Source organism: Salvelinus fontinalis, chromosome 2 (genome assembly GCF_029448725.1).
Source record: "Salvelinus fontinalis isolate EN_2023a chromosome 2, ASM2944872v1, whole genome shotgun sequence".
Lineage (NCBI taxonomy): Eukaryota > Metazoa > Chordata > Actinopteri > Salmoniformes > Salmonidae > Salvelinus > Salvelinus fontinalis.
The window spans coordinates 37,468,137-37,490,457 of record NC_074666.1 but is presented as its reverse complement, the minus strand read 5'-3'; positions in this window follow the sequence as shown (position 1 = coordinate 37,490,457).

Genomic DNA, 22,321 nt, shown 5'->3' with positions numbered 1-22,321 from the left:
TATCTAGAATGATCCAATCTATAGCTAGCTAATAAAACTAATAACGTTGGCTTTAGAGTAGGCTAGATAGCTAGCTAGCTAACATTAATAATTTTGACTCACTCTATTATTTTTATTGAACCTTTATTTAACTAGGCAAGTCAGTTAAGAACAAATTATTATTTACAATGATGGCCTAGGAACAGTGGGTTAACTGCCTTGTTCAGGTGCACAACAGATTTTTACCTTGTCAGCTCGGGGATTCGATCTAGCAACTTTTCAGGTTACTGGCACAACGTGATAACCACTAGGTGACCTGCCGCCCCATGGATAAATGTGTTTGGCACAGGATAAAGAAGATGAAACAATCTGCTGCTATCAAAGGCCACTGGATACTGAAGTTTATGAAAAAGTTAGTCAGTCAGTTTGTTTGTCCAATAATATTTGTTGGCATATTATTTTATTTCCACTGCTGGTGATTATTCACAATTATACAATGGGTTGGTCTAATCCTGGATGCGTATTGGTTAAAACCGCATTCCAGCCGGTGTCTGTTCCACAAGTTACCACCGGCTAAATCTATCACGTTAAAATGACTATTTACTCTGTTCCATCTGACTGTGCAATCCACTGTCTCATCAGCCCATCCAGGCAATTTATAAACTTGAACTCCCCTATAAAAGCATCTAGACACTTAATTCACATTTCTTTTAGACAAGCATTAGGTTTTCAACAGCGGAGATTTGTATAAACCTTGCTGTTGTCTCTCGACATTTGCAACATTGTTTCAATATTGAAATTCTGTTCTCTATTGACATAATGCTAATTCATGATTTTGAATGGCTGAAAAAAGCTGTCTGTCTCATCCCGACAGGATGAGACAGACAGGCAGGCAGCTTTTCTCAGCCATTCGAAATCATGAACCAGCATAATTTTTATGGAAATATGCAATGGAATGTCAATAGAAAAAAGATAAAACTAAATGAATGCAGCTAGTTTGCAGACTTTCCAGCTTTAGTTTGAAGTGATTGTGTTAGCTGTGTTGTTGGCTAGCTCCTCTGAACAACACTGTTATTCAACAGTGTCCTGACGAGAGAGCACAATTTCTATGCCAGGCTTAATCGCGTATCATTAGCTATTTGTTATGGATGTATCCAAATATATGTCACTAGACAACAGCTTAAACAAACGCAAATGCAGTTACTTTGCTGTTATTCTGGCTACACTGTTTGCAATGACTAAGTTAGCCATAGTTGGCTAGCTAGCAAGCAAGGGATAAGAACGTTGCCAGACAGTATGGCAATAGAACATTTAGATTGAACGACTGGGTCGCGTCTATAGATACAGAACAAAAAGACTTAACGACTGGGCCACCCAAACCGATAGAATGAATGACCAGCCGTCTTGGGTAATAACCTTAGATTTGTGTCGGAACTATATCTCGTGGAAGGATGAAGTAGCATAATTTCATTAACCTGTTTGGGCTGCAGGGGCAGTATAGAGTAGCCGGATAAAAGGTGCCCATTTCCAACGGCCTCGTACTCAATTCTTGCTCGTACAATATGCATATTATTATTACTATTGGATAGAAAACACTCTCTAGTTTCTAAAACCGTTTGAATTATATCTGTGAGTAAAACAGAACTCATTTTGCAGCAAACTTCCTGACAGGAAGTGGAAAATCTGAAATCGATGCTCTCTTCTAGGGCCTGCCTATAAAGGTCCTTGATATTTATTACAATACATGCACTTCATACGTCTTCCACTAGATGTCGACAGGCAGTGAGAGAAGAAATTGAGTGTATAACTTGATCTGGGCTCGAATAAATGCTCTTTGTATGCCGTGTCACCAGTTTCCTGTTTTCTGGAGAGCGCGTGAAGGGACCTGGATTTGCCTTCTGATAAGCTGTCGTTATAGACGACTAATATCTCCGGCTTTGATTTTATTTGATACATGTTACAATATCACCGTAAAGTATGTTTTTTCAATATAGTTTTATTAGATTATTGAAATTTCTTCGGGCCGTTAGGCGTGTTGCGTTGTCTGCGTTTGTTCACGAAGGAGAGCTTAGCGCCACTTTGCTAGCTTTCCGTGCTAATTGACTGGAGAAGAGGACATTCTAAATCCAAACAACGATTGTTCCCGACAAAGGACCCCTTGTACAACATTCTGATGGAAGATCAGCAAAAGTAGGACCCATTTTATGATGCTATTTCATATCGTTTCCTATACAACATGTATTTTTTAGTTATGTTTATGAATAGTTATTTGGTCAGAATATGTGAGTGCCAGAAAAATATCCGGACGTTGTGGGAAAAAGATGCTATGTTAGCACAATGTATAACCACTGATTTCAGCTCTAAATATGCACATTTTCGAACAAAACATAAGTGTATGTATAACCTGATGTTATAGGACTGTCATCTGATGAAGTTTATCAAAGTTAGTCAAAAATTATATATCTTTTGCTGGTTTGTTACGATCGCTAACTTTTGCTGCTGGGGAATGGCTTGTGTTTCTGGCTATTGTGGTAAGCTAATATAATGCTATATTGTGTTTTCGCTGTAAAACACTTAAGAAATCGGAAATATTGGCTGGAATCACAAGATGCCTGTCTTTCATTTGCTGTACACCATGTATTTTTCAGAAATGTTTTATGATGAGTATTTAGGTATTTGACGTTGGTGTCTGTAATTACTCTGGCTGCTTCGGTGCCATTTCTGACGGTAGCTTTGATGGTAGCTGCAATGTAAAACTGATTTATAGCTCAAATATGCACATTTTTCGAACAAAACATAGATTTATTGTATAACATGTTATAAGACTGTCATCTGTTGAAGTTGTTTCTTGGTTAGTTTGGTTGGTTCTTGGTTAGTTAGGTTGGTTTTGTGCATGCTACCTGTGCTGTGAAAAATGTCTGTCCTTTTTTGTATTTGGTGGTGAGCTAACATAAATATACATGGTGTTTTCGCTGTAAAACATTTTAAAAATCGGACATGTTGGCTGGATTCACAAGATGTTTATCTTTCAAATGCTGTATTGGACTTGTTAATGTGTGAAAGTTAAATATTTCTAAAAAATATATTTTGAATTTCGCGCCCTGCAGCCATAAGAAGTTAATCAAATAATGATTTTTATGAAAATATGTCGATCATTATTTGAATATGTTGGTAACCCGTTGTATAAAAGTGACAATGCCCTCGAAGCCAGTGTTTGGAGGATATATTGACACAGTTTGCCAGGCCAGGCCTACCAACTTCTTCTCAGGCCTAACAACACCGTGCCACTATTTCCTCCAAACACTGGCTTCTCGGGCATTATCACTTAAATGTTTGTGGCGCAAATGTCACTGTCTTGAAAGTTTAAAAAAACTACAAATTCCACCAAAGAGCAGTCTACAAAGATATGAACAAATTTGTCCAAATAGAAGAGATGGATCACTAATGAAGAAAGAGAGAATTGATTCTAGCACCACCATAACTTTCACAAATACAGAGACATGACAGTCTTTTTCAACTAGCCAGTGCATAGAGACACCTACTGATAAGATCTGGTAATGCAAGTTTGGATAGATTAGAATGCAATAGAATGAGTCACATTAGATAAAATGTACTTCATGAAAAGGGGACATTATTTTTAATGAAAATGTTGGAAGTAGTTGATGTAATAATTTAATATATGGATTTTACAGGCAATCAGTTCCTACAGTGAGCGCCAGGGAACCAACATCTGGTGGGCCATGAAACGCTCTGAAATGCTGGTAATGGCTCACATCAACAACATATTCCCAGCCACGCTGGACCCAACCCAATTTGCATACAGCCCCAACAGATCCACAGATGACGCAATCTCTATTGCACTCCACACTGCCCTCACCCACCTGGACAAAAGGAATACCTACAGTTGAGGTCAGAAGTTTGCATAAACTTAAGTTGGAGTCATTAAAACTCGTTTTTCAACCACACCACAAATTTCTTGTTAACAAACTATAGTTTTGGCAAGTCGGTTAGGACATCTACTTTGTGCATGACACAAGCAATTTTTCCAACAATTGTTTACAGACAGATTATTTCACTTATAATTCACTGTATCACAAATCCAGTGGGTCAGAAGTTTACATACACTAAGTTGACTGTGCCTTTAAACACCTTGGAAAATTCCAGAAAATTATGTCATGGCTTTAGAAGCTTCTGATAGGCTAAGTGACATCATTTGAGTCAATTGGAAATGTATCTGTGGATGTATTTCAAGGCCTACCTTCAAACTCAGTGCCTTTGCTTGACGCTTTGCTTGACATCATGGGATGATCAAAATAAATCAACCAAGACCTCAGAAAATAAATTGTAGACCTCCACAAGTTTGGTTCATACTTGGGAGCAATTTCCAAATGCCTGAAGGTACCACGTTCATCTGTACAAACAATAGTATGTAAGTATAAACACCAGGGGACCACGCAGCTGTCATACACCTCAGGAAGAGACGCATTCTGTCTCCTAAAGATAAATATACTTTGGTGCGAAAAGTGCAAATCAATCCCAGAACAACAGCAGAGGACCTTGTGAAGATGCTGGAGGAAACAGGTACAAAAGTATCCATATCCATAGTAAAATGAGTCCTATATCGACATAACCTGAAAGGCCGCTCAGCAAGGAAGAAGCCACTGCTCCAAAAACGCCAAAAAAGGACAGACTACGTGGATATATTGAAGCAACATCTCAAGACATCGGTCAGGAAGTTAAATCTTGGTCGCAAATGGGTTTTCCAAATGGACAATGACCCCAAGCATACTTCCAAAGTTGTGGCAAAATGGCTTAATGACGACAAAGTCAAGGGATTGGAGTGGCCATCACAAAGCCCTGACCTCAATCCTATAGAAAATTTGTGGACAGAACTGAAAAAGCGTGTGCGAGCAAGGAGGCCTACAAACCTGACTCAGTTACACCAGCTCTGTCAGGAGGAGTTGGACAAAATGCACCCAACTTATTGTGGGAATCATGTGGAAGGCTAGCCGAAAGGTTTGACCCAAGTTAAACAATTTAAAGGCAATGCTGCCAAATACGAATTGAGTGTATGTAAACTTCTGACCCACTGGGAATGTGATGAAAGAAATAAAAGCTGAAATAAATCATTCTCTCTACTATTATTCTGACATTTAACATTCTTAAAATAAAGTGGTGATCCTAACTGACCTAAGACAGGGAATTTTTACTGGGATTAAATGTCAGGAATTGTGTTTAAATGTATTTGGCTAAGGTGTATATAAACTTCCGTCTTCAACTGTATGTAAGTATGTGTTTATTTACTACAGCTCAGCATTCAACTCCATAGTCCCCTCCAAGCTCATCACCAAGCTCAGGACCCTGGGGCTGAACACCTCGCGCCGCAACTAGATTTTGTACATCCTGACAGGCCTCCCCTAGCCGCTGAGGGTAGGCAACAACAAATCTGCCATGCTGACCATCAACACATGGAGCCTTCAGGGGTCTGTGCCTATGTAACAGTATAACTTTACGTCGTCCCCTCGCCCCGACACGGGCGCGAACCATGGACCCTCTGCACACATCAACAACTGACACCCACGAAGCGTCGTTACCCATCGCTCCACAAAAGCCGCGGCCCTTGCAGAGCAAGGGGCAACACTACTTAAGTCTCAGAGCAAGTGACGTAACTGATTGAAATGCTACTAGCGCGTACCCGCTAACTAGCTAGCCATTTCACATCCGTTACACCTATTCCCCTCCTGTACTCCCTGTTCACTCACGACTGCGTGGCTATGCACGACTCCAAAACCATCATCAAGTTTGCTGACGACACGACGATGAAGCAGCCTTTTGGGAGAAGGTCAAAGACCTGTCAGTGTGGCGCCAGGACAACAACCTCTCCCTCAACGTCAGCAAGAAAAAGGAACTGATCGTGGACAACAGGAAATGGGGGACTGGGGGACCCCCATCCACATAGATGAGTCTGTAGTGGAATGGTTCAAAATCTTCAAGTTCGTCAGTGTTCACATCACTAAGGAAGTAACATGGAGGAAGGGTACAGTGGCTAGGTTAGATAATAACAAGAGTAGCAGCAACAAATGATGATTGTAAAAGTGTGTGTATGTGTGCGTGTTCGTGTTTTTGTCCTTATGTGTGTGTGTTATGTGTGTGTTTGCGTATGTAGTGTCAATAAAGTGTGTGTGAGTGATTGTGTATATGGTGTGTATACACTTCCGGTCAAAAGGTTTAGAACACCTACTCATTCAAGGGTTTTTCATTATTTTTACTATTTTCTACATTGTAGAATAATAGTGAAAACGTCAAAAATATGAAATAACAGATATGGAATATGGAATCATGTTGTAAGCAAAAAAAAATTAACAAATCAAAATATATTTTATATTTGAGATTCTTCAAATAGCCACCCTTTGCCTTGATGAAAGCTTTGCACACTCTTGGCATTCTCTCAATCAGCTTCATGAGGTAGTCACCTGGAATGCATTTCAATTAACAGGTGTGCCTTCTTAAAAGTTAATTTGTAAAATTAATTTCCTTCTAAATGTGTTTGAGCCAATCAGTTGTGTTGTGACAGGGTAGGGGGAGGTATACAGAAGATAGCCCTATTTGGTAAAAGACCAAGTACATATTATGGCAAGTACTGCTCAAATAATCAAAGAGAAATGACAGTCCATCATTACCTTAAGAGGTAGGCAGTCTTATTGGCTTAGGGATAGAAGCTGTCTCAGAGCCTGTTGGTCTGAAACCTGATGCTCCGGTACAGTTTGCCAGACGGTAGCAGAGTGAACAGTCTATGACTTGTGTGGCTGGAGTCTTTGGCAATTTTTCAGGCCTTCTGGCACCGCCTGATATAGAGGTCCTGGATGGCAGTGAGCTTGGCCCCAGTGATGTATTGGGCTGCCTGCACCACCCTCTTTAGCCCTTTGCGGTCGATGGCGGTGCATTTGCAATACCAAGTGGTGATGTTTCCAGTCAAGATGCTCGCGATGGTGCTGTTTCCTACCGTCAGGAAGTCCAGGATCAAGTTGCAGATGGTGGGGTTCAGACCCCTACGGACCGTAGCTTGGTGATGAGCTTGGAGTGGTATTGAATGCCGAGCTGTAGTCTATGAACAGCAGGCAGTGTCAGAAGTCTCCAGCTACCCAAGCCATAGACTGTTCTCTTTACTACCGCACAGCAAGCGGTACCAGTGCACCAAGTCTGGAACAGGGCCCTGAACAGTTTCCACCCGCAAGCCATAAGACTGCTAATCAAGACTGCTAAATAGCTAATCACATGGCTAACTGGACTAACTGCATTGAACCTTTCTAGCACTGACTATGCACACACACTGGACTCTACCCACACACTCACACATACTTACACTGACATCCCAACACACACACACACTACATACTCTATGCCCACACACACATAACATGCGCACACATGAATACTGACGCCACACACGTACACATTCACACACATACACACACTCACACTCACCACATACGCTGCTGCTACTGTCTTATCTATCATGTTGCCTAGTAACTTTACCCCTACCTATACTGTAGCTACCTCAATAACATCGTAGCCCTGCACATCGACTCTTTCTGGTACTCCCTGTATATAGTCATGTTTTTTGTACTTGTTATTGTTGTATGTTATTCACTGTGTATTTTTCCTCTTGTCACTATTTCTTTTTTTATTCTGTTCCTGTTGTTTACGAAGCATGTGACAAATAAAATGTTATTTGATTGATTTAGAGACCAAGACAACACGACAAGGTTAATGGTTTTATGACTTACACATACAAGAAAAGCGGTGTTACAAAGTCTACTGTGTATGGTGTTAAACGTAATTCTGCTTTGTTACCAAGTATACTGTAGATGCTGTTAAATGCCTTACATAAAGCTTACAGAATAAATAATTGCAGAAGAGCACTGCAATCAGATGAAGAAATAAAAGGTTTTATGACATACAATTGAAAAATAATTCTACATTCAAACCTTTTTTTAAGTGTGTGTGTATGTGTGTGTGTGTGTGTGTGTATAGAGTCAAATTAAACTTTAAAGACATTGTAACCATTATCTGCATAACACAGCCCTGCTATAGTAGTTCACTAAACTACAGAGTATGTTGTCCATTAAAGTTGTTGTCTCTGGCTCTTTTGATATCAGATTCATAATGAATAACAAGGTTTGTGGTAGTTTGAAAGGGTTTGAGCCACCTTAGGCCAGGAGTGTTTCCAATTCATATGACCAGACAAGAAAAAACCCAGCCCTTTAGTCAAAGCACAGATGAAAAGGGAAGCTATCTATAATAAAAAAATATTGTCATAGCCTATGAATAGGACCCAGAGTTTAACCCGACCAGGTCACGAGATCAGGAAACATTCCAGGCCCCAGAAAAGATACGTACACATTTTTCCACACCACTTTTGAACCTGTGGTGCCACCTCTACTCAGGACACCATACATACTGTATGATGATTGGGCTGTCACCTCACCCAAAAAAAACCTTCCTCTGTACTCATATGACATTTAAAGGGGAATTTCACCCTGGGGGAATCTGGGCTTGTTTTCATCATGTCTGAGGCATTTCCAGGACAGTGAGATTTGTTTCACACATAATTGCCCAGGAGGAAGGCAGGTCAGGGATTTGCGCGCTGAATGATACACCCTATAACAGCTTCCGGTGAATTGATGAGAGGGAAGGGGGGGGGGGGGGGGGGGCATGTAGTCCTGCTTTCTGGCATTTCGCGAAGGCTTAATGTTATACTGATTGCACTATATGTTTTTGTGGCGAGCCATTGGATGTCTAACAACAATCCTTTGGGCAAAACTGAAAGAACTAACCAGATGCAATGGCTTCATGTGATTCATCTCATCAACACGAATTACACGATGGAGCATCTATTAGCTACATGGCGACATTCAACCATAAATGTTCCAACCTGGAATATAGTGAAGTGGATTCGAAACAAAGAGTTGGATTTAGCTAACTAATGTTAGAAGCTCAGCTACAGCCAATGCCAGCACCAAGAGGGCAGATGACAAATACGGTGCCTAACTAAGTTATTCTTCCTGCAAGCCACCTAGCTAGTTAGCTAACTTTAGTATTGCTGGCTAACATACTACGGTGTTAGAGTGGGAGGGAATCTAATTATTTATCGGTTTGCTAACTTAGCTAGCTAACTAGCTAAATTAGCGAACAACTATCAGTTGCCACCCAAAGCTAGGTTTTAATGGAGATGGCTAGCTAGCTATACTGGCACCTGCTAACTTATTTTGCGCCACACCTCACATTTGTATCTTGTTTGTAACATCGTCAACTGTAAATAATTGTAATAGCTAGCTATGTAACATAATTGACAACGGTTTACATTGGTTAGGATTATAACCTTGGATGCATTTTAATCTCACAAAATGATAGGCATGATGCAAGATAGGATTCCAAACATATGTAAATAAGTATTGCAATTCCAGCAAGCTAGCTAGCTAAGTGTACTAGGAAACAGTGAGGAGAAACAATAATACATTTTAAGCATGCCTGATAGTCATGGCTGTAGGTATATACTGTCTACCTATCAACCTAGGCTCTGTCATGACTCTCCTGTGAGGATCCAAAGATCAGGTTACAGTGGATCAGTGTCTACAAAGCCCTCTCACCCGCAGAGGGGGGAGGGATTGATGTGAGGGTTTTATGACACCTCACGTCGATCATAACTTGTAAGGAGCAGATGACTAATTTGCTCCTCAGTATTGGGAAAATAAATATCCCTTTGTCTCCAGAAGATTTTGCTGCCCAAAAACTAACATCCAAAATGGAACACTGGGACAGTATGTTGGAAATGATGAGAGATGGAATATGGTAAATTAATGTCTATTTTGTGATGTCATTAAAAATGGTATAAAGACGTTATTATGAAAACATTGTAACTTGAAGAGCTTTCACAATGTGTATATCAAGTTGACATCTTTTACGTTGTGTAGGAAATATCAAGGATGAAGAGAATATTTCTGTTAACTTCTGTTACGCACGCCTCTGAGAAGAGGGAACGCAACTCCCTGCTACAACTCAACTCTCTGAAGTGCAAGAGGTATGGACTGTAGGTGCGAGTAAGGATGACACAAAAGCAGATTTTACCGTTTACTTGAATTTATTTTCTTACACGGTAATATGGGGAAAAGGGGCTGGACGGAACCAAAGCAAAGAAAGTAAATATCAAAGTTCCCCCTCTCCTATCTAACCTGCCTACCCACTTAACTTACCTAACTTAACACCGCCTGGTGCCCTAACCAAAATACAGGGGGTGGTCCGCCAAGGTCTTACCTAGTGTGCCTAGACAGTAAATATACTACGGGTATATGTATGCCCTCGGGCCTCTTGCCTAAGCACTCCCAAAGTGCCTTCTCCTTCCCCCCTTGGGAACAAATGAAACAGAGTAATTATTAATGATTTCACAAACACTCAAACACAGGACATAGAAAAACTGCTACCAACAACAGTACATACCACACTTTCTGATACACAACCCACACTATATCACAATCTAATGTTTCTCTCAATCTCCAAATCTCTACTCCAAATTTCCTCTCTCTCCAAAACTCTCCAAAACTCTTGGGGCAGAACACTGGCTTTTATCTTCAGGTGGCAATGGTGATTAGTGTCAGCTGCTTCTTGACGAGGGGGCGGAGTCAGCTCCAATCACCAATTAGCCTGGGGTTGACCAATCAGCTGGTTGGGGAGTACTTCAGGAAGCAATCTCCTGAAACACACACTCAAATACAAAACAGAACACAGAAACTGGGGAACGTAACAACTTCTTAGCACTAGTGGTCAGATTTTTTTATTTTTTTAAAATAACGTGCCCAACGTAAACGGACAGTTTCTCAGGCCCAGATCGTAGAATATGCATATCATTTACAGATTAGGATAGAAAACACTCCAAAGTTTCCAAAACTGTCAAAATATTGTCTGTGAGAATAACAATACTTATTCTGCAAGCAAAAACCTGAGAAAATGTAACCCGGAAGTGATATTTAAAAATAAAAATCTGTGTTCCCTGGCCCGTCTAACCTCCATTTAAAGGGGTATCAACCAGATTCCTTTTCCAATGGCTTCCTCAGGCTGTGACCAGGCTTTAGACATAGTTTCAGGCTTTTATTTTGAAAAATGAACAAGTTTTTTCAAAACTAGTCAAGTGTCCTCCGAATATTTCCTGCGCACGCGGGAGGAGCTCACCATTTTCCGTTTGTCTCTTATTGAATAGGTTATGCTCCGGTTGAAATATTATCGATTATGTTTGTTAAAGACAACCTGAGGATTGATTATAAAAAACATTTGAAATGTTTCTACGACCATTACGGATACTTTTTGGAATTTGTCTAACGGAACACGGCTTTTGTTTTCTCAACATAATGCGCAACCCAAATGGCGTTTTTTTGTGATAAAAGTAATATTTATCGAACAAAAAGAAGATTTGTTGTGTAACTGGGAGTCTCGTGAGTGGAAACATCCGAAGATTATCAAAGGTAAGTGACTAATTTTATTGCTTTTCTTAATTTCGTGACCAAGCTAACCAAGCTAATATAAGGCTAAGCTGTTGTAGCATTGAAAGCTACACTCACAAAAGCTTGGATTTCTTTCGCTGTAAAATATATTTTCAAAATCTGACACAATAGGTGGATTAACAACAAGCTAACATACTAGACTAGAAAGACCACAAGCTGCAGCTAGTTCTACATTGGTCATATGGGTGTTTTCTGTTAAAAGGCTAAATAGCACCAAAGGGAGTAAGCAAAGGCACTATGTGCAATCCTGGGATTGAGTGTACTTATTGGTATAATTCTATAATGGACTATAGTTATCTGCACTTAATCATATAATGGCCCGTTGTCACGCCCTGACCGTAGAGAGCTGTTTATTCTCTATGTTGGTTGGGGCGTGACAATGACTAGTGTGGGTTATCTAGGTAAATAATTATCTATGTTTGCCTGGTATGGTTCCCAATCAGAGGCAGCTGTTTATCGTTGTCTCTGATTGGGGATCATATTTAGGCAGCCATTTCCCCATTGTGCTTTGTGGGATCTTGTCTAGGTATAGTTGCCTGCGAGCATTACTTTGAGCTTCCCGTTTCGTTTTACGCTTGATTGATTTTTCTTTGAGTTCTTCCTCTTCCAAATAAAGAGGATGGAAACATACCACGCTGCATCTTGGTCCACTCATTATAACGAACGTGACAGAAGATCCCACCACAAACGGACCAAGCAGCGTGGCCAGGAGGAGCAGACATCCTGGACATGGGATGATATCTTGGATGCTAAGGGATCCTGGATTGGGAGGGGCACAAAATTGGGAGGGGCACACGGGGTGGTTGGCGGAGCCAGGTTTTGAACCAGAGCCAACTCCCTGTACTCACCGTGGGGAGCGTGTGACCGGTTAGGCACCATGTTTTGCGGTGATACGCACTGTGTCTCCAGTGCGCATTCAAAGCCCGGTGCGTTCTGTGCCAACTCCTCGCACTTGTCGTGCTAAAGTGGGTATCTGTCCAGGACGGGTTGTGCCGGCTCAGCGCGCCCCGTCTCCAGTGCGCCTCCTCGGTCCAGGATATCCTGCGCCGGCTCTACGCGCTGTATCCCCAGTGCGCCTTCACAGCCCAGTGCGTCCTGTGCCAACTTCCCGCACTTGCCGTGCTAAGATGGTCATTTGTCCAGGACGCGTTGTGCCAGCTCTACGCTCCAGACCTCCAGTAGGCCAGTACGTCCTGTGCCTCCTCCCCACACTCGCCCTGAGGTACGTGTCACCGGCCCGGTGCCACCTGTACCGGCCCCACGCATCAGACCTCCAGTGCGTCTCAGTACGTCCTGTGCCTCCTCCCCGCACTCACCCTGAGGTGTGTGTCACCAGCCCTGTGCCACCTGTACCGGCCCCACGCATCAGGCCTCCAGTGCTCCTCCACAGTCCAGTACGTCCTGTGCCTCCTCTCCGCACTTGCACTGAGGTGCATGTCACCAGCCCAGTGCCACCTGTACTGGACCCATGCATCAGGCCTCCAGTGTGCCTGCCTGGCCCGGAGCTTCCGGCGACAGTTCCCAGTCCAGTTCCCATTCCAGAGCTTCCGGCGACAGTTCCCAGTCCAGAGCTTCCGGCGACAGTTCCCAGTCCAGAGCTTCCGGCGACAGTTCCCAGTCCAGAGCTTCCGGCGACAGTTCCCAGTCCAGAGCTTCCGGCGACAGTTCCCAGTCCAGAGCTTCCGGCGACAGTTCCCAGTCCAGAGCTTCCGGCGACAGTTCCCAGTCCAGAGCTTCCGGCGACAGTTCCCAGTCCAGTTCCCATTCCAGAGCTTCCGAAGACGTTTCACAGTCCGGAACCTCCAGCGACGGTCCACATTCCGGAACCTCCAAAGACAGTCCACGGACCGGAACCTTCAACGACGGTCCACGGTCCGGAACCTCCTGAGACGGTCCACGGTCCGGAACCTCCTGAGACGGTCCATGGTCCGGAACCACCAGCGAGGGTCGGCAGTCCAGAGCCTCCAGCGACGGTCTGCGGTCCAGAGCCTCCAGCTACAGTCTGCAGTCCAGAGCCTCCAGCGGGGGTTCCCAGTCCAGAGCCTCCTGCGACGGTCGGCAGTCCAGAGCCTCCAGCAACGGTCGGGAGTCCAGAGCCTCCAGCGATGGTCTGCGGTCCAGAGCCTCCAGTGACGGTCTGCGGTTCAGAGCATCCAGCGGGTTCCCAGTCCAGAGCCTCCTGCGAGGGTTCCCAGTCCGGAGCCTCCGGCAACAATCCACGGTCGGGTTCCTCCGGCGACAATCCACGATCCGGAGCCCCCGGAGACGATCCACGGTCCGGTTCCTACAGCGATGACCCACGGTCCGATTCCTACGGCAATGACCCATGGTTCGGTTCCTCCGGTGACGAGCCACGGTCCTGTTCCTCCGGCGAGGATCCACGGTAAAGTCCTTCTTTATATCCCAAAAAAGTCAGTTTCAATGGCGCACTTGACTTATTAATCCATCGGTTTCCCTCGTTCAAAATGCATACAAAATGAATCCCGTAAGTTACCAATAAACAAGTCTTAAACGGTCAAACAACATTTCTAATCAATCCTCAGTTACCCTGTTATGTAAATAAACAATACAATTTAAGACGGAGAATACCGGAGATCATTACGGGAGATAAATAACAAAGTATGCGCAATCAGGAGGGAGAGGAGGACCAAAGTGCAGCGTGGGGCGTATCCATAATACTTTTAATAAAGATAAACACGCGAACAAAAACAACAAAACGACCAACGAACAGTTCTTTTAGGTGCAACAAACACTAAACAGAAAATAACCGCCCACAACTCAAAGTGGGAAAACAGGCTACCTAAGTATGGTTCTCAATCAGAGACAACGATTGACAGCTGCCTCTGGCCTGGTATGGTTCCCAATCAAACACAATAGAAATAGAAAACATAGACATACAAACATAGAATGCAAAACATAGAATGCCCACCAACTCACGCCCTGACCAAACCAAAATAGAGACATAAAAAGGGAACTAAGGTCAGAACTTGACATCAGTAATGTTTTGCCTCCAAAACATCCAGTGATTTTGCAGAGAGCCACATCAATTTACAGAAATACTCATAATAAACATTGATAAAAGATACACGTGTTTTACATGGAACTTTAGATAAACTTCTCCTTAATGCAACCGCTGTGTCAGATTTCAAAAAACCTTTACGGAAAAAGCACACCATGCAATAATCTGAGTACGACGCTCAGACACAAAAACAAGCCATACAGGTACCCACCATGTTGTGGAGTCAACAGAAGTCAGAAATAGCATTATAAATATTCACTTACCTTCGATGATCTTCAGAATGCACTCCCAGGAATCCCTGTTCCACAATAAATGTTTGTTTTGTTCGATAAAGTTCATAATTTATGTCCAAATACCTCCTTTTTGTTTGCGCGGTTAGTTCAAAAATCCAAATTCATGACGCGCAGGCACACTTAGTCCAGACGAAAAGTCAAAAAATTACATTACAGTTCGTAGAAACATGTCAAACGATTATAGAATCAATCTTTAGAATGTTTTTAACATAAATCTTCAATAATGTTTCAACCGGAGAATTCCTTTGTCTTTAGAAACGAAAAGGAACGCAGCTACCTCTCACGGGGGCGCGCCTGAGTGAGCTAGTGGCACTCTGCCAGACCCCTGACTAAATCTACTCTTATTCCCTCCTCCTTCACAGCAGAAGCATAAAACAAGGTTCTAAAGGCTGTTGACATCTATTGGATTAGGAAGCATTAGGAAGTGCAATATGACCCCATAGACACTGTATATTGGATCGGCAAACCTGCAAACCTCAGGTTTTTGCCTGCCATATGAGTTCTGTTTAACTCACAGAAATCATTCAAACAGTTTTAGAAACTTCGGAATGTTTGCTATCCAAATATACTAATACTATGCATATATTAGCTTCTGGGACTGAGTAGAAAGCAGTTTACTCTTGGCACCTTATTCATCCAAGCTACTCAATACTGCCCCCAGCCATAAGAAGTTAAGCTTTTAAATTATGTATGACACTTGTATTTTCATGAATGTTTAATATTACGATTTCTGTCATTTGAATTTGGCGCTCTGCAATTTCACAGGATGTTGTCGAGGTGGGACGCTATCGTCCAATGATCCGTAAGAAGTTACGTAGGACCATCCAGGTATTATTTTCAAATCATCGTCGACTACACTGCTTTCATTACCCTGTCTGGGGATCATCGACGTGGCTGATTAGCTGTCCTCAGAAGACCACTTTCCAGATCGAATGAAAGTTAACACAGACAACGAAGGAGAAGGACATTGTGATCTCTTGTGGAAAATCAGAGCCTTACACCTAAGAACGAAGGAGAATGCCCAATCCGAAGGAGAAGGCCCAATCGAGCATTTTTCATAAAGCGGAACCCTTTTCACAAAGTGGAACCCTTTTCACGAAGGCCTGGGTCCAACAGAGATATACAGTGGGGAGAACAAGTATTTGATTTGAAGTTTTCCTACTTACAAAGCATGTAGAGGTCTGTAATTTTTATCATAGGTACACTTCAACTGTGAGAGACGGAATCTTAAACAAAAATCCAGAAAATCACATTGTATGAATTTTAAGTAAGTAACACAGTCAACGAATCGGACTGGCTAGCGTATTTTTTAGGGACCGTGAGGGGACTTTGGGAGCTGCTTTTGAGAGAAAATATCAATCAACAAAGTGAATGGGCTGGGGGGGGCTAAAGAAGGTGTGAAAACTTAGGAAGACAGTTCTTACACAGTATGAATTGTTGTGTATGGGAGATTGAGGAGAAATTTACTGTCTAAGCACAACCCTGCACAACCAAAAACCCCTTCGCCATCTCAACGTAATGTCTGTAAACCTCTCCCAGCCTATTGATTTTGACAAATCATTCTTGTCAATAGTAGCCATTTGCAGGGGAATTTTGTAGACATGTCTTTGTATTGTGTTTTGAGAATCTGCAGATAGAATAATGAGGTGGTTGTGTCATTACTGTTGTAGTCTTGATTTTATACTTTTGAGTGTCCCTTGCTGGTTTCTGTCCCACAATCTTATTGTGCTCCATATCCGCAAGGTGTGTCCGCTCCCTCAGGCTTGTGTACCCAAATTGCAGACACTTTGGGGTATTTTTCAGCAGGGCACTGTGGAATGATTCCAGATAACCTGAGTTTTACAAAAAGAAATGTAAAAAGAGAAGCTTGGTTGACTAAATTGATTACATGGTCTGGAAGGTACTATGTGATCATCATGCTACATCCAACCACCTGTAACCCCATAACACAAACACAAACACTACCTAATTCATGTTTATACCATGCTTACAGTGAGTTAACTTAGCGGTCAGCTTGTAAATATTATGGCCAACTTACTTTCAACTAGTGCAGAGCTAGGGGTTGGAAGCACATGTTGGTGGAATCAGATTATGTACCACCTACCATAAAATACACAACAATACATTATTTAACCACCCAAAAATTGTATTGATCTCTATTAGACTGGCTAGCTAAGCATACCTAAGATAGGCATTTTAAAATCGTCAGGTAACTAGCAACAATAAATTGGCAGCAAGATTGCTAGTCAGCTGAGACTGGCTGAGAACCAACTAACAAACAATTGATGACTTATACACATTCATCATTGCTGCCAACACACAAAAATAGTGTGGGAAGCCATTTGACTAGATGTTCAGGACTATTATGGCTTGGGGTAGGACCTGTTCAGAAGCCTCTTGGTCCTAGACCTGGCGCTCTGGTATAGCTTGGTGTGTGGTAGCAGAGAGAACAGTCTATGACAAGGGTGGCTGGAGTCTTTGACAATTTTAGGGCCTTCCTCTGACACTGCCTGGTATAGAGGTCCTGGATGGCAGGAAGCTTGGCCGCAGTGATGTACTGGGCTGTTCACACTACCCTCTGAAGAACCTTACGGTCGGAGGCCGAGCAGTTGCCATACCAGGCAGTGATGCAACCAGTCAGGATGCTCTTGATGGTGCAGCTGTAGAACCTTTTGAGGATCTGAGGACCCATGCCAAATCTTTTCAGTCTCCTGAGTGGGAATACGTTTTATCGTGCCCGCTTCACGACTGTCATGGTGTGCTTGGACCATGTTAGTTTGTTGGTGATGTGGACACCAAGGAACTTGAAGCTCTCAACCTGTTCCACTGCAGCCCCGTTGATAAGAATGGGGGCTTGCTCGGTCCTCCTTTTCCTGTAGTCCACATCTCCTTTGTCTTGATCACGTTGAGGGAGAGGTTGTTGTCCTTGCACCACATGGCCAGTTCTCTGCTCTCCTTCCTAGAGGCTGTCTCGTTGTTGTTCAGAGATCAGGCCTACCACTGTTGTGTCATCAGCAAATTTAATGATTTTGTTGGTCCTGCCTGGCCGTGCAGTCATGAGTGAACAGGGAGTACAGGAGGGGGCTGAACACACACCCCTGAGGGGCCCCTGGATCAGCGTGGCAGATGTGTTGTTACTTACCCTTACCACCTGGAGGCCCGTCAGGAAGTCCAGTTGCAGAGGGAAATGTTTAGTCCCAGGGTCCTTAGCTTATTGATGAGCTTTGAGGGCATTATGGTGTTGAACTCTGAGCTGTAGCCAATGAATAGCATTCTCACATAGGTGTTCCTTTTGTCCAGGTGGGAAAGGGCAGTGTGGAGTGCAATAGAGACTGCATCATCTGTGGATCTGTTGGTGTGGTATGCAAATTGTAGTGGGTCTAGGGTTTCTGGGATGATGGTGTTGATGTGCGCAATGACCAGCCTTTCAAAGCACTTCATGGTTACAGATGTGAGTGCCATGGGTCTGTAGTCATTTAGACGGGTTACCTTAGTGTTCTTGGGCACAGGAACTATGATGATCTGCTCAAAACATGTTGGTATTACAGACTCAGACAGGGAGAGGTTGAAAATGTCAGTGAAGACACTTGCTAGTTGGTCAGCGCATGCTCGCAGAACACGTCCTGGTAATCTTGTGAATGATGACCTGTTCTTAAAGGTCTTACTCACATCAGCTGTGGAGAGAGTGATCACACAGTCGTCCGGTACAGCTGGTGCTCTCATGCATGTTTCAGTGTTATTTGCCTCAAAGCGGGCATAGAAGTAGTTTAGTTCATCCGGTAGGCTCGTGTCACTGGGCAGCTCTCGGCTGTGCTTCCCTTTGTAGTCTGTAATGGTTTGCAGGACCTGCCACATCCAACGAGTGTCAGAGACGGTTGTACTACGACTCGATCTTAGTCCTGTATTGACGCTTTGCCTGTTTGATGGTTCGGCGGAGGGCATAGTAGGATTTCTTATAAGCTTCCGGGTTAGAGTCACGCTCCTTGAAAGCAGCAGCTCTAGCCTTTAGCTCAGTGCGGGTGCTGCCTGTAATCCATGGCTTCTGGTTGGGGTACGTACGTACGGTCACTGTGGGGATGACGTCATCAATGCACTTATTGATGAAGCCAATGACAGATGTGGTGTACTCCTCAATGCTATTGGAGGAATCCCGGGACATATTCCAGTAATCCTATCGAACGCAGGTTTTTTTTAAGATATCACGAAGAACTGCAAAAGTGTTGTTCATTTTCTGGAGGACCGAGTTTTGAAATCAGTGGAATGTCTGGTGGAAGCAGAGTATGGTAGCTAAGGAGATTGAGAAAATTCTGGTGTTTGATTGCAAACATGCGGAGGGAGTTGAAAAGAGAACACACAGAAGGCTGTTGTAATTCGGAGATGGGTGTTTTATACATGTTCAAACTAAGGGCAACCATGGCATCCATGACAGAGATGGAGAAGGGCTCATCCATGTATACGGGTAAGAGAGTCTAGTTATCAAAAATTTCAGCTATTATAGTTTCTAATTTTGTTAGAAGTTGTTTTCTTTGTAAGTTAAAGCATACTGTTCCCTAGCTAGCTAACATTAGCTGGCTGGCTCATTACCTAACGTTACGTGTATGATCTGTGTAGTAATATTCGTATCTCAGGATCATGTTTGAAGGTATGAACCAGGTGCAGAAAGTGTATTCTTTAAACAGGGGCAGGCAAATGACAGGTCAAGGCAGGCAGAGGTTCAATAATCCAGATTAGTGGGGCAAAGGGACAGGACGACAGGCAGGCTCAGGGTCAGGGCAGGCAGAACGGTCAGAACCGGGAAACTAGAAAACAAGAGTAAGGAACAGGCAGGAGCAGGGAAACAAAACGCTCATAGGTTCTACGAACAAAAATGAAACGGCAACAGACAAACAGAGGACACAGGTATAAATACACAGTGGACAGACTACTGGAAACAGGAGACTAAGGGCTGTGAGGCATGGTTTTAATTTTAGACACAGGAAAGGTAGGAAGTATCTGGATGGTACGGGGCAACAGAGGACGAACAGCAGAGGGCCTAATGATCTTGGAGACGGGGGGAAAGGTCTCGGCTTCCAGGGGTTTAGCCGCGGGTCTATAGTGGCGTGCCAGCGCATCTGGCTTGACCTTCTTGGATACCGGTCAGTGCTGCGGAAGCGAAGTGGCCCAGGGCTTACTGAACCCCTCCCGGAGGTCCTGGTACTCCGCAGGGCTGGCGGAGAGGTCCGGGGCAATCTCCAAGCCCCCAGGAAGACATCCCGGGGCAGGCAGAGCTGACTTCAGGCAACGAGTGTGGCAGGACGGGCTCCAGCCCACGATGGCACCAGTAGCCCAGTCAATAGAGGGATTGTGTCGCTGGAGACAAAAGAATCGCAATACCAACGGGAACCTGCGGAGACTCAACTAGCAGGAATTGGATTGTCTCGCTGTGGTTCCCTGACACTAGTAGGATGATGGGGGTGGTATGGTGGGTGACCTGGACTATAGAGCACCTGTCCAGCGCTCTAACATGCATGAGAATGGAGAAGGGTGGAGTGAGGATGTCGAGCTCAGATGCCTGCGTAACATCCATAAGACTTACATCAGCCCCCGAGTCGATGAGTACCTAGAGAGACTTGGACTAGTCGCCCCACAGCAAGACGGCATGGAGAGGGGAGCGAGTAAGGGGAGAAGAAAAATGATCTTTAAGACCCACCAGAGTACTCACTCCAACGAACGAGCAAGGTCTCTTGAAGGGACAGGTAGACCCATAATGACTGGCAGTACTGCAATACAGACAACTCTGGGTGTCAAGTATGCGTACGCATTAGGCTGGGGACAGCCCTGTCAAGCTGCATCGGCTCGGGAAGAGGTGAATTGGCAGTCTTCGGAGGCTCTTAGAGAAACTCAGGTAAGCTCGGATCCTCTCGGGAAGATGGGCGACACCTGGAGGGGGGTGGAGACAAGCACAAAGACAGATGAAACAGATCAGGGCGTGACACACAGTTCCATTTCCATTGTTAGTTATAGTCTGTTAGCTAGCTAACATTGAACCTATTTGGTTAGCTTTAATACCTGCAAATTCATGCAGGGTAGTAACATTATGAGTTGGGATTATGGTTAATTATTTTGTTAGCTAGCTAGATGTCTAATCAAAAGACTCCACTATGCAAGTAAAAATTTTACTGTACCGTTTACACCTTCTGTATCCTGTGCATGTGACAAATAGACATTGATTTTATTTGATATAGTGTGTTTTTATCAGACACGGTAAGGTGAAGAACAACATGACCTGCACCAAAGTCAAATTAGGATATAACGTTAGGCCAATGACACAGTGTCCAAGTTCTAAAATTCTCCGGTAGAAGGCCCTGCCTTTATTTTTGTAATTAGCTCGCCATTAACTTTAAATAATGATCTTGATGTAAGTTTATTTTCTGTAATAATTAATACAAATTATCAAAAGTTAAGGCTTTGTCAGCTATGTCATATGGTCATTATTTGAACTGACGTTAGCTAGCTAATGAGCTGGAAATGAACCAAAAACAAGCTGCTATTAGATACCTGGTTTGCTAGATTGACATACAGTGCATTCAGAAAGTATTCAGACCCTTTGACTTTGAAAACGTTTTGTTATGTTAGTCTTATTCTAAAATGTATCAAATAAAAAAAATACTCATCAATCTACACACAATACCCCATAATGACAAAGTGAAAACAGGTTAAGAACTTTTGCAAATGTATTAAAGATAAAAAACAGAAATACCTTATTTACATAACTATTCAGACCCTTGAGCTCAGATATATCCTGTTTCCGTTGATCATCCTTGAGATGATTCTACAACTTGATTAGAGTCCACCTGTGGTAAATTCAATCGATTGGGCTTGATTTGGAAAGGCACACACCTGTCTATATAAGGTCCTACAGTTGACAGTGCATGTCAGAGCTAAAACTAAGCCATGAGGTCAAAATAATTGTCCGTAGAGCTACGAGACAGGATTGTGTCAAGGCACAGATCTGGGGAAGGTTACCAAAACATTTCTGCACCATTAAAGGTCCCCAAGAACACAGTGGCCTCCATCATTCTTAAATGGAAGAAGTTTGGAGCCACCAATAGTGTTCCTCGTGCTGGCCGCCCGGCCAAACTGAGTAATCGGGGGAGGACGGTCTTCGTCAGGGAGTTGACCAAGAACTCGATGGTCACTCTGACAGACCTCCAGAGTTCCTCTGTGGAGATGGGAGAAGCTTCCAGAAAAACAACCATCTCTGCAGCACTCCACCAATCAGGCCTTTATGGTAGAGTGGCGAGACGGAAGCCACTCCTCAGTAAAAGGCACATGGCAGCCCACTTGGAGTTTGCCAAAAGGCCCCTAAAGTACTCTCAGACCATGAGAATTGAGATTGCCAACCGTCACATCTGGAGGAAACCTGGCACCATCCCTATGGAGCAGCATGGTGGTGGCAGCAGCTGTAAGGATGTTTTTCTGCGACAGGGAATGGA